This window comes from Phyllobates terribilis, unplaced genomic scaffold (assembly GCF_046119375.1).
Source record: "Phyllobates terribilis strain yellow unplaced genomic scaffold, ASM4611937v1 Scaffold_11__3_contigs__length_659146591, whole genome shotgun sequence".
Classification (NCBI taxonomy): domain Eukaryota; kingdom Metazoa; phylum Chordata; class Amphibia; order Anura; family Dendrobatidae; genus Phyllobates; species Phyllobates terribilis.
This window is the reverse complement of record NW_027362771.1, coordinates 571,868,702-571,879,534: the sequence shown is the minus strand read 5'-3', so window position 1 is coordinate 571,879,534 and position 10,833 is coordinate 571,868,702. Positions and strand designations below refer to the sequence as shown.

The 10,833-nt window shown below is 42.1% G+C and overlaps 5 non-coding genes across 5 annotated transcripts; all 5 read left to right on the top strand.

Moving 5' to 3' along the window:
* Positions 1–1,715: 1,715 nt before the first annotated feature.
* Positions 1,716–1,788, top strand: TRNAM-CAU (transfer RNA methionine (anticodon CAU)). The gene has a single exon. It is a non-coding gene; the product is annotated as a tRNA-Met (tRNA).
* Positions 1,789–3,408: 1,620 nt separating this feature from the next.
* On the top strand, positions 3,409–3,481 carry TRNAM-CAU (transfer RNA methionine (anticodon CAU)). Its single transcript has one exon. It is a non-coding gene; the product is annotated as a tRNA-Met (tRNA).
* A 1,620-nt stretch (positions 3,482–5,101) lies between these two features.
* On the top strand, positions 5,102–5,174 carry TRNAM-CAU (transfer RNA methionine (anticodon CAU)). The gene has a single exon. It is a non-coding gene; the product is annotated as a tRNA-Met (tRNA).
* Positions 5,175–6,801: 1,627 nt separating this feature from the next.
* On the top strand, positions 6,802–6,874 carry TRNAM-CAU (transfer RNA methionine (anticodon CAU)). Its single transcript has one exon. It is a non-coding gene; the product is annotated as a tRNA-Met (tRNA).
* Positions 6,875–8,501: 1,627 nt separating this feature from the next.
* TRNAM-CAU (transfer RNA methionine (anticodon CAU)) lies at positions 8,502–8,574 on the top strand. Its single transcript has one exon. It is a non-coding gene; the product is annotated as a tRNA-Met (tRNA).
* The last annotated feature ends 2,259 nt before the right edge of the window (positions 8,575–10,833 follow it).

The following is a 10,833-nucleotide window of genomic DNA, read 5'->3' as shown; positions in this document are numbered from 1 at the left end:
CTGCAGATCTGCAGGTACAGCTTGCCTCGTTAGCGCAGTAGGTAGCGCGTCAGTCTCATAATCTGAAGGTCGTGAATTCGAGCCTCACACGGGGCACTGTTCCCTCCTTTTCTCGAGAGATTTTGTCACCAACTTAGAACTTTTCCATTCAATTCTACAACTTTTTCCATTAGAAAGGAAATGGGAATCCAAATAACTTACCGGACCCATGAGTTGTTGAGTCCCTTGACACTTTAGTGTAAAAAGGGGTGGTTGAGAATGAGTTGAGCTACGAATCCAAATTGAATCTTGTGTGAAGGGTCAGAATGAAGTGCCAAAACGCGGGCGTTCAGCATTTTTGCCTGAAAAAAACAAATCCTACTTGAAATACGTTTGACTAAAAAACACGCGTCAGTTTTTGAATGTTGGCAGCGGTGCAGAAAAGGATGCGTTCCCATACCAGTAGTCGAACCCGGGCCGCCTGGGTGAAAACCAGGAATCCTAACCGCTAGACCATATGGGAGAAGATGTACTGCCAGCTCACTTACAATATGAAAAAAAAGAGGTGTACTGCTTTGCACAAGCAACTTCCGCAGATTATTACGTGCATTTTGCCTCGTTAGCGCAGCAGGTAGCGCGTCAGTCTCGTAATCTGAAGGTCATGAGTTCGATTCTCACATGGGGCACTGGTACCGTGTTTCCTTAACTGATTTTGCCACCATCTTGGCTAGAGAGTCACAGCTCTTTTCCATTCAGTAGCAAAACATCACCAATTGATGGAAGGGGAGCTCCAATGACAAACAGGGATAAAGGCTTGTTGAGTCCCTTAACACCCAGGAATTAAAAGTGAGAGATATGAATGGTTTGAGATATGACATCAAATAAGCTTTTGTGCAAATAAATATCCAAAAAAACTGGTGGTCTGCATTTTTGGCTGCAAAGAGCAGTTCCAACCTAAACTGATTCTGTCTGCAAGGCACGTGTTGGCTTTGGAATGTGGACACTAGTCCCCAAAAAAAAGTCTCTCCCATAGCAGGAATCGAACCAGTCAACCAGGAATACTAACTAAGTCTTTCTCCACATGGTGTAAGCAGTACAGTAAACAGCAAGACAGGTGTAAAAAAAAAAAAAAAAGAGTGTTTTGCTTTGAATACAAAACATCAACATTACAAGAGCTGAAACACGCTACATGGTCAAGGTTTTTGGCACGTCAGTTGAATAATTTGAAGATCATGAGTTTTTTGCTCACACGTGGCATCCTCCTTTTCTCAAGAGATTTTGTCACTAACTCTGAACTTTCCAATTCAGTTCTAAACTGTTTCCGATTAGAAAGAACATGGGAGCCCTAATGACAGACAGGACACATGGCTTGTTGAGTCCCTTGACACTTTTGTGTAAAACTGTGTAGTTGAAAAAGGCTTAAGCTATGAAACAAAAGGAAATCTTTTGCAAAAGTCATAATGCATCGCCAATGTTAAGTATTTTTGTTGCAAAGTGAAAATCTACCAGAAACATTTTTGATTGAAAAACACGTGTCAGTCTTTGAATGGTGGCAGTAGCTAAGATAAAGATGCATTCCCATACCGGGAGTCGAACCCAGGCCACCTGGGTGAGAGCCAGGAATCCTAACCGCTAGACCATATGGGAAAAGATGCACTAATGTCTCAGTGACATTATGAAAAAAAAAAGTTTTCTGCTATGCACAATAAACTTCTGCAGATCTGCAGGTACAGCTTGCCTCGTTAGCGCAGTAGGTAGCGCGTCAGTCTCATAATCTGAAGGTCGTGAGTTCGAGCCTCACACGGGGCACTGTTCCCTCCTTTTCTCGAGAGATTTTGTCACCAACTTAGAACTTTTCCATTCAATTCTACAACTTTTTCCATTAGAAAGGAAATGGGAATCCAAATAACTTACCGGACCCATGAGTTGTTGAGTCCCTTGACACTTTAGTGTAAAAAGGGGTGGTTGAGAATGAGTTGAGCTACGAATCCAAATTGAATCTTGTGTGAAGGGTCAGAATGAAGTGCCAAAACGCGGGCGTTCAGCATTTTTGCCTGAAAAAAACAAATCCTACTTGAAATACGTTTGACTAAAAAACACGCGTCAGTTTTTGAATGTTGGCAGCGGTGCAGAAAAGGATGCGTTCCCATACCAGTAGTCGAACCCGGGCCGCCTGGGTGAAAACCAGGAATCCTAACCGCTAGACCATATGGGAGAAGATGTACTGCCAGCTCACTTACAATATGAAAAAAAAGAGGTGTACTGCTTTGCACAAGCAACTTCCGCAGATTATTACGTGCATTTTGCCTCGTTAGCGCAGCAGGTAGCGCGTCAGTCTCGTAATCTGAAGGTCATGAGTTCGATTCTCACATGGGGCACTGGTACCATGTTTCCTTAACTGATTTTGCCACCATCTTGGCTAGAGAGTCACAGCTCTTTTCCATTCAGTAGCAAAACATCACCAATTGATGGAAGGGGAGCTCCAATGACAAACAGGGATAAAGGCTTGTTGAGTCCCTTAACACCCAGGAATTAAAAGTGAGAGATATGAATGGTTTGAGATATGACATCAAATAAGCTTTTGTGCAAATAAATATCCAAAAAACCTGGTGGTCTGCATTTTTGGCTGCAAAGAGCAGTTCCAACCTAAACTGATTCTGTCTGCAAGGCACGTGTTGGCTTTGGAATGTGGACACTAGTCCCCAAAAAAAAGTCTCTCCCATAGCAGGAATCGAACCAGTCAACCAGGAATACTAACTAAGTCTTTCTCCACATGGTGTAAGCAGTACAGTAAACAGCAAGACAGGTGTAAAAAAAAAAAAAAAAAGAGTGTTTTGCTTTGAATACAAAACATCAACATTACAAGAGCTGAAACACGCTACATGGTCAAGGTTTTTGGCACGTCAGTTGAATAATTTGAAGATCATGAGTTTTTTGCTCACACGTGGCATCCTCCTTTTCTCAAGAGATTTTGTCACTAACTCTGAACTTTCCAATTCAGTTCTAAACTGTTTCCGATTAGAAAGAACATGGGAGCCCTAATGACAGACAGGACACATGGCTTGTTGAGTCCCTTGACACTTTTGTGTAAAACTGTGTAGTTGAAAAAGGCTTAAGCTATGAAACAAAAGGAAATCTTTTGCAAAAGTCATAATGCATCGCCAATGTTAAGTATTTTTGTTGCAAAGTGAAAATCTACCAGAAACATTTTTGATTGAAAAACACGTGTCAGTCTTTGAATGGTGGCAGTAGCTAAGATAAAGATGCATTCCCATACCGGGAGTCAAACCCAGGCCACCTGGGTGAGAGCCAGGAATCCTAACCGCTAGACCATATGGGAAAAGATGCACTAATGTCTCAGTGACATTATGAAAAAAAAAAGTTTTCTGCTATGCACAATAAACTTCTGCAGATCTGCAGGTACAGCTTGCCTCGTTAGCGCAGTAGGTAGCGCGTCAGTCTCATAATCTGAAGGTCGTGAGTTCGAGCCTCACACGGGGCACTGTTCCCTCCTTTTCTCGAGAGATTTTGTCACCAACTTAGAACTTTTCCATTCAATTCTACAACTTTTTCCATTAGAAAGGAAATGGGAATCCAAATAACTTACCGGACCCATGAGTTGTTGAGTCCCTTGACACTTTAGTGTAAAAAGGGGTGGTTGAGAATGAGTTGAGCTACGAATCCAAATTGAATCTTGTGTGAAGGGTCAGAATGAAGTGCCAAAACGCGGGCGTTCAGCATTTTTGCCTGAAAAAAACAAATCCTACTTGAAATACGTTTGACTAAAAAACACGCGTCAGTTTTTGAATGTTGGCAGCGGTGCAGAAAAGGATGCGTTCCCATACCAGTAGTCGAACCCGGGCCGCCTGGGTGAAAACCAGGAATCCTAACCGCTAGACCATATGGGAGAAGATGTACTGCCAGCTCACTTACAATATGAAAAAAAAGAGGTGTACTGCTTTGCACAAGCAACTTCCGCAGATTATTACGTGCATTTTGCCTCGTTAGCGCAGCAGGTAGCGCGTCAGTCTCGTAATCTGAAGGTCATGAGTTCGATTCTCACATGGGGCACTGGTACCATGTTTCCTTAACTGATTTTGCCACCATCTTGGCTAGAGAGTCACAGCTCTTTTCCATTCAGTAGCAAAACATCACCAATTGATGGAAGGGGAGCTCCAATGACAAACAGGGATAAAGGCTTGTTGAGTCCCTTAACACCCAGGAATTAAAAGTGAGAGATATGAATGGTTTGAGATATGACATCAAATAAGCTTTTGTGCAAATAAATATCCAAAAAACCTGGTGGTCTGCATTTTTGGCTGCAAAGAGCAGTTCCAACCTAAACTGATTCTGTCTGCAAGGCACGTGTTGGCTTTGGAATGTGGACACTAGTCCCCAAAAAAAAGTCTCTCCCATAGCAGGAATCGAACCAGTCAACCAGGAATACTAACTAAGTCTTTCTCCACATGGTGTAAGCAGTACAGTAAACAGCAAGACAGGTGTAAAAAAAAAAAAAAAAAGAGTGTTTTGCTTTGAATACAAAACATCAACATTACAAGAGCTGAAACACGCTACATGGTCAAGGTTTTTGGCACGTCAGTTGAATAATTTGAAGATCATGAGTTTTTTGCTCACACGTGGCATCCTCCTTTTCTCAAGAGATTTTGTCACTAACTCTGAACTTTCCAATTCAGTTCTAAACTGTTTCCGATTAGAAAGAACATGGGAGCCCTAATGACAGACAGGACACATGGCTTGTTGAGTCCCTTGACACTTTTGTGTAAAACTGTGTAGTTGAAAAAGGCTTAAGCTATGAAACAAAAGGAAATCTTTTGCAAAAGTCATAATGCATCGCCAATGTTAAGTATTTTTGTTGCAAAGTGAAAATCTACCAGAAACATTTTTGATTGAAAAACACGTGTCAGTCTTTGAATGGTGGCAGTAGCTAAGATAAAGATGCATTCCCATACCGGGAGTCGAACCCAGGCCACCTGGGTGAGAGCCAGGAATCCTAACCGCTAGACCATATGGGAAAAGATGCACTAATGTCTCAGTGACATTATGAAAAAAAAAAGTTTTCTGCTATGCACAATAAACTTCTGCAGATCTGCAGGTACAGCTTGCCTCGTTAGCGCAGTAGGTAGCGCGTCAGTCTCATAATCTGAAGGTCGTGAGTTCGAGCCTCACACGGGGCACTGTTCCCTCCTTTTCTCGAGAGATTTTGTCACCAACTTAGAACTTTTCCATTCAATTCTACAACTTTTTCCATTAGAAAGGAAATGGGAATCCAAATAACTTACCGGACCCATGAGTTGTTGAGTCCCTTGACACTTTAGTGTAAAAAGGGGTGGTTGAGAATGAGTTGAGCTACGAATCCAAATTGAATCTTGTGTGAAGGGTCAGAATGAAGTGCCAAAACGCGGGCGTTCAGCATTTTTGCCTGAAAAAAACAAATCCTACTTGAAATACGTTTGACTAAAAAACACGCGTCAGTTTTTGAATGTTGGCAGCGGTGCAGAAAAGGATGCGTTCCCATACCAGTAGTCGAACCCGGGCCGCCTGGGTGAAAACCAGGAATCCTAACCGCTAGACCATATGGGAGAAGATGTACTGCCAGCTCACTTACAATATGAAAAAAAAGAGGTGTACTGCTTTGCACAAGCAACTTCCGCAGATTATTACGTGCATTTTGCCTCGTTAGCGCAGCAGGTAGCGCGTCAGTCTCGTAATCTGAAGGTCATGAGTTCGATTCTCACATGGGGCACTGGTACCATGTTTCCTTAACTGATTTTGCCACCATCTTGGCTAGAGAGTCACAGCTCTTTTCCATTCAGTAGCAAAACATCACCAATTGATGGAAGGGGAGCTCCAATGACAAACAGGGATAAAGGCTTGTTGAGTCCCTTAACACCCAGGAATTAAAAGTGAGAGATATGAATGGTTTGAGATATGACATCAAATAAGCTTTTGTGCAAATAAATATCCAAAAAACCTGGTGGTCTGCATTTTTGGCTGCAAAGAGCAGTTCCAACCTAAACTGATTCTGTCTGCAAGGCACGTGTTGGCTTTGGAATGTGGACACTAGTCCCCAAAAAAAAGTCTCTCCCATAGCAGGAATCGAACCAGTCAACCAGGAATACTAACTAAGTCTTTCTCCACATGGTGTAAGCAGTACAGTAAACAGCAAGACAGGTGTAAAAAAAAAAAAAAAAAAAAAAAAGAGTGTTTTGCTTTGAATACAAAACATCAACATTACAAGAGCTGAAACACGCTACATGGTCAAGGTTTTTGGCACGTCAGTTGAATAATTTGAAGATCATGAGTTTTTTGCTCACACGTGGCATCCTCCTTTTCTCAAGAGATTTTGTCACTAACTCTGAACTTTCCAATTCAGTTCTAAACTGTTTCCGATTAGAAAGAACATGGGAGCCCTAATGACAGACAGGACACATGGCTTGTTGAGTCCCTTGACACTTTTGTGTAAAACTGTGTAGTTGAAAAAGGCTTAAGCTATGAAACAAAAGGAAATCTTTTGCAAAAGTCATAATGCATCGCCAATGTTAAGTATTTTTGTTGCAAAGTGAAAATCTACCAGAAACATTTTTGATTGAAAAACACGTGTCAGTCTTTGAATGGTGGCAGTAGCTAAGATAAAGATGCATTCCCATACCGGGAGTCGAACCCAGGCCACCTGGGTGAGAGCCAGGAATCCTAACCGCTAGACCATATGGGAAAAGATGCACTAATGTCTCAGTGACATTATGAAAAAAAAAAGTTTTCTGCTATGCACAATAAACTTCTGCAGATCTGCAGGTACAGCTTGCCTCGTTAGCGCAGTAGGTAGCGCGTCAGTCTCATAATCTGAAGGTCGTGAGTTCGAGCCTCACACGGGGCACTGTTCCCTCCTTTTCTCGAGAGATTTTGTCACCAACTTAGAACTTTTCCATTCAATTCTACAACTTTTTCCATTAGAAAGGAAATGGGAATCCAAATAACTTACCGGACCCATGAGTTGTTGAGTCCCTTGACACTTTAGTGTAAAAAGGGGTGGTTGAGAATGAGTTGAGCTACGAATCCAAATTGAATCTTGTGTGAAGGGTCAGAATGAAGTGCCAAAACGCGGGCGTTCAGCATTTTTGCCTGAAAAAAACAAATCCTACTTGAAATACGTTTGACTAAAAAACACGCGTCAGTTTTTGAATGTTGGCAGCGGTGCAGAAAAGGATGCGTTCCCATACCAGTAGTCGAACCCGGGCCGCCTGGGTGAAAACCAGGAATCCTAACCGCTAGACCATATGGGAGAAGATGTACTGCCAGCTCACTTACAATATGAAAAAAAAGAGGTGTACTGCTTTGCACAAGCAACTTCCGCAGATTATTACGTGCATTTTGCCTCGTTAGCGCAGCAGGTAGCGCGTCAGTCTCGTAATCTGAAGGTCATGAGTTCGATTCTCACATGGGGCACTGGTACCATGTTTCCTTAACTGATTTTGCCACCATCTTGGCTAGAGAGTCACAGCTCTTTTCCATTCAGTAGCAAAACATCACCAATTGATGGAAGGGGAGCTCCAATGACAAACAGGGATAAAGGCTTGTTGAGTCCCTTAACACCCAGGAATTAAAAGTGAGAGATATGAATGGTTTGAGATATGACATCAAATAAGCTTTTGTGCAAATAAATATCCAAAAAACCTGGTGGTCTGCATTTTTGGCTGCAAAGAGCAGTTCCAACCTAAACTGATTCTGTCTGCAAGGCACGTGTTGGCTTTGGAATGTGGACACTAGTCCCCAAAAAAAAGTCTCTCCCATAGCAGGAATCGAACCAGTCAACCAGGAATACTAACTAAGTCTTTCTCCACATGGTGTAAGCAGAACAGTAAACAGCAAGACAGGTGTAAAAAAAAAAAAAAAAAAAAAAAAGAGTGTTTTGCTTTGAATACAAAACATCAACATTACAAGAGCTGAAACACGCTACATGGTCAAGGTTTTTGGCACGTCAGTTGAATAATTTGAAGATCATGAGTTTTTTGCTCACACGTGGCATCCTCCTTTTCTCAAGAGATTTTGTCACTAACTCTGAACTTTCCAATTCAGTTCTAAACTGTTTCCGATTAGAAAGAACATGGGAGCCCTAATGACAGACAGGACACATGGCTTGTTGAGTCCCTTGACACTTTTGTGTAAAACTGTGTAGTTGAAAAAGGCTTAAGCTATGAAACAAAAGGAAATCTTTTGCAAAAGTCATAATGCATCGCCAATGTTAAGTATTTTTGTTGCAAAGTGAAAATCTACCAGAAACATTTTTGATTGAAAAACACGTGTCAGTCTTTGAATGGTGGCAGTAGCTAAGATAAAGATGCATTCCCATACCGGGAGTCGAACCCAGGCCACCTGGGTGAGAGCCAGGAATCCTAACCGCTAGACCATATGGGAAAAGATGCACTAATGTCTCAGTGACATTATGAAAAAAAAAAGTTTTCTGCTATGCACAATAAACTTCTGCAGATCTGCAGGTACAGCTTGCCTCGTTAGCGCAGTAGGTAGCGCGTCAGTCTCATAATCTGAAGGTCGTGAGTTCGAGCCTCACACGGGGCACTGTTCCCTCCTTTTCTCGAGAGATTTTGTCACCAACTTAGAACTTTTCCATTCAATTCTACAACTTTTTCCATTAGAAAGGAAATGGGAATCCAAATAACTTACCGGACCCATGAGTTGTTGAGTCCCTTGACACTTTAGTGTAAAAAGGGGTGGTTGAGAATGAGTTGAGCTACGAATCCAAATTGAATCTTGTGTGAAGGGTCAGAATGAAGTGCCAAAACGCGGGCGTTCAGCATTTTTGCCTGAAAAAAACAAATCCTACTTGAAATACGTTTGACTAAAAAACACGCGTCAGTTTTTGAATGTTGGCAGCGGTGCAGAAAAGGATGCGTTCCCATACCAGTAGTCGAACCCGGGCCGCCTGGGTGAAAACCAGGAATCCTAACCGCTAGACCATATGGGAGAAGATGTACTGCCAGCTCACTTACAATATGAAAAAAAAGAGGTGTACTGCTTTGCACAAGCAACTTCCGCAGATTATTACGTGCATTTTGCCTCGTTAGCGCAGCAGGTAGCGCGTCAGTCTCGTAATCTGAAGGTCATGAGTTCGATTCTCACATGGGGCACTGGTACCATGTTTCCTTAACTGATTTTGCCACCATCTTGGCTAGAGAGTCACAGCTCTTTTCCATTCAGTAGCAAAACATCACCAATTGATGGAAGGGGAGCTCCAATGACAAACAGGGATAAAGGCTTGTTGAGTCCCTTAACACCCAGGAATTAAAAGTGAGAGATATGAATGGTTTGAGATATGACATCAAATAAGCTTTTGTGCAAATAAATATCCAAAAAACCTGGTGGTCTGCATTTTTGGCTGCAAAGAGCAGTTCCAACCTAAACTGATTCTGTCTGCAAGGCACGTGTTGGCTTTGGAATGTGGACACTAGTCCCCAAAAAAAAGTCTCTCCCATAGCAGGAATCGAACCAGTCAACCAGGAATACTAACTAAGTCTTTCTCCACATGGTGTAAGCAGTACAGTAAACAGCAAGACAGGTGTAAAAAAAAAAAAAAAAAGAGTGTTTTGCTTTGAATACAAAACATCAACATTACAAGAGCTGAAACACGCTACATGGTCAAGGTTTTTGGCACGTCAGTTGAATAATTTGAAGATCATGAGTTTTTTGCTCACACGTGGCATCCTCCTTTTCTCAAGAGATTTTGTCACTAACTCTGAACTTTCCAATTCAGTTCTAAACTGTTTCCGATTAGAAAGAACATGGGAGCCCTAATGACAGACAGGACACATGGCTTGTTGAGTCCCTTGACACTTTTGTGTAAAACTGTGTAGTTGAAAAAGGCTTAAGCTATGAAACAAAAGGAAATCTTTTGCAAAAGTCATAATGCATCGCCAATGTTAAGTATTTTTGTTGCAAAGTGAAAATCTACCAGAAACATTTTTGATTGAAAAACACGTGTCAGTCTTTGAATGGTGGCAGTAGCTAAGATAAAGATGCATTCCCATACCGGGAGTCGAACCCAGGCCACCTGGGTGAGAGCCAGGAATCCTAACCGCTAGACCATATGGGAAAAGATGCACTAATGTCTCAGTGACATTATGAAAAAAAAAAGTTTTCTGCTATGCACAATAAACTTCTGCAGATCTGCAGGTACAGCTTACCTCGTTAGCGCAGTAGGTAGCGCGTCAGTCTCATAATCTGAAGGTCGTGAGTTCGAGCCTCACACGGGGCACTGTTCCCTCCTTTTCTCGAGAGATTTTGTCACCAACTTAGAACTTTTCCATTCAATTCTACAACTTTTTCCATTAGAAAGGAAATGGGAATCCAAATAACTTACCGGACCCATGAGTTGTTGAGTCCCTTGACACTTTAGTGTAAAAAGGGGTGGTTGAGAATGAGTTGAGCTACGAATCCAAATTGAATCTTGTGTGAAGGGTCAGAATGAAGTGCCAAAACGCGGGCGTTCAGCATTTTTGCCTGAAAAAAACAAATCCTACTTGAAATACGTTTGACTAAAAAACACGCGTCAGTTTTTGAATGTTGGCAGCGGTGCAGAAAAGGATGCGTTCCCATACCAGTAGTCGAACCCGGGCCGCCTGGGTGAAAACCAGGAATCCTAACCGCTAGACCATATGGGAGAAGATGTACTGCCAGCTCACTTACAATATGAAAAAAAAGAGGTGTACTGCTTTGCACAAGCAACTTCCGCAGATTATTACGTGCATTTTGCCTCGTTAGCGCAGCAGGTAGCGCGTCAGTCTCGTAATCTGAAGGTCATGAGTTCGATTCTCACATGGG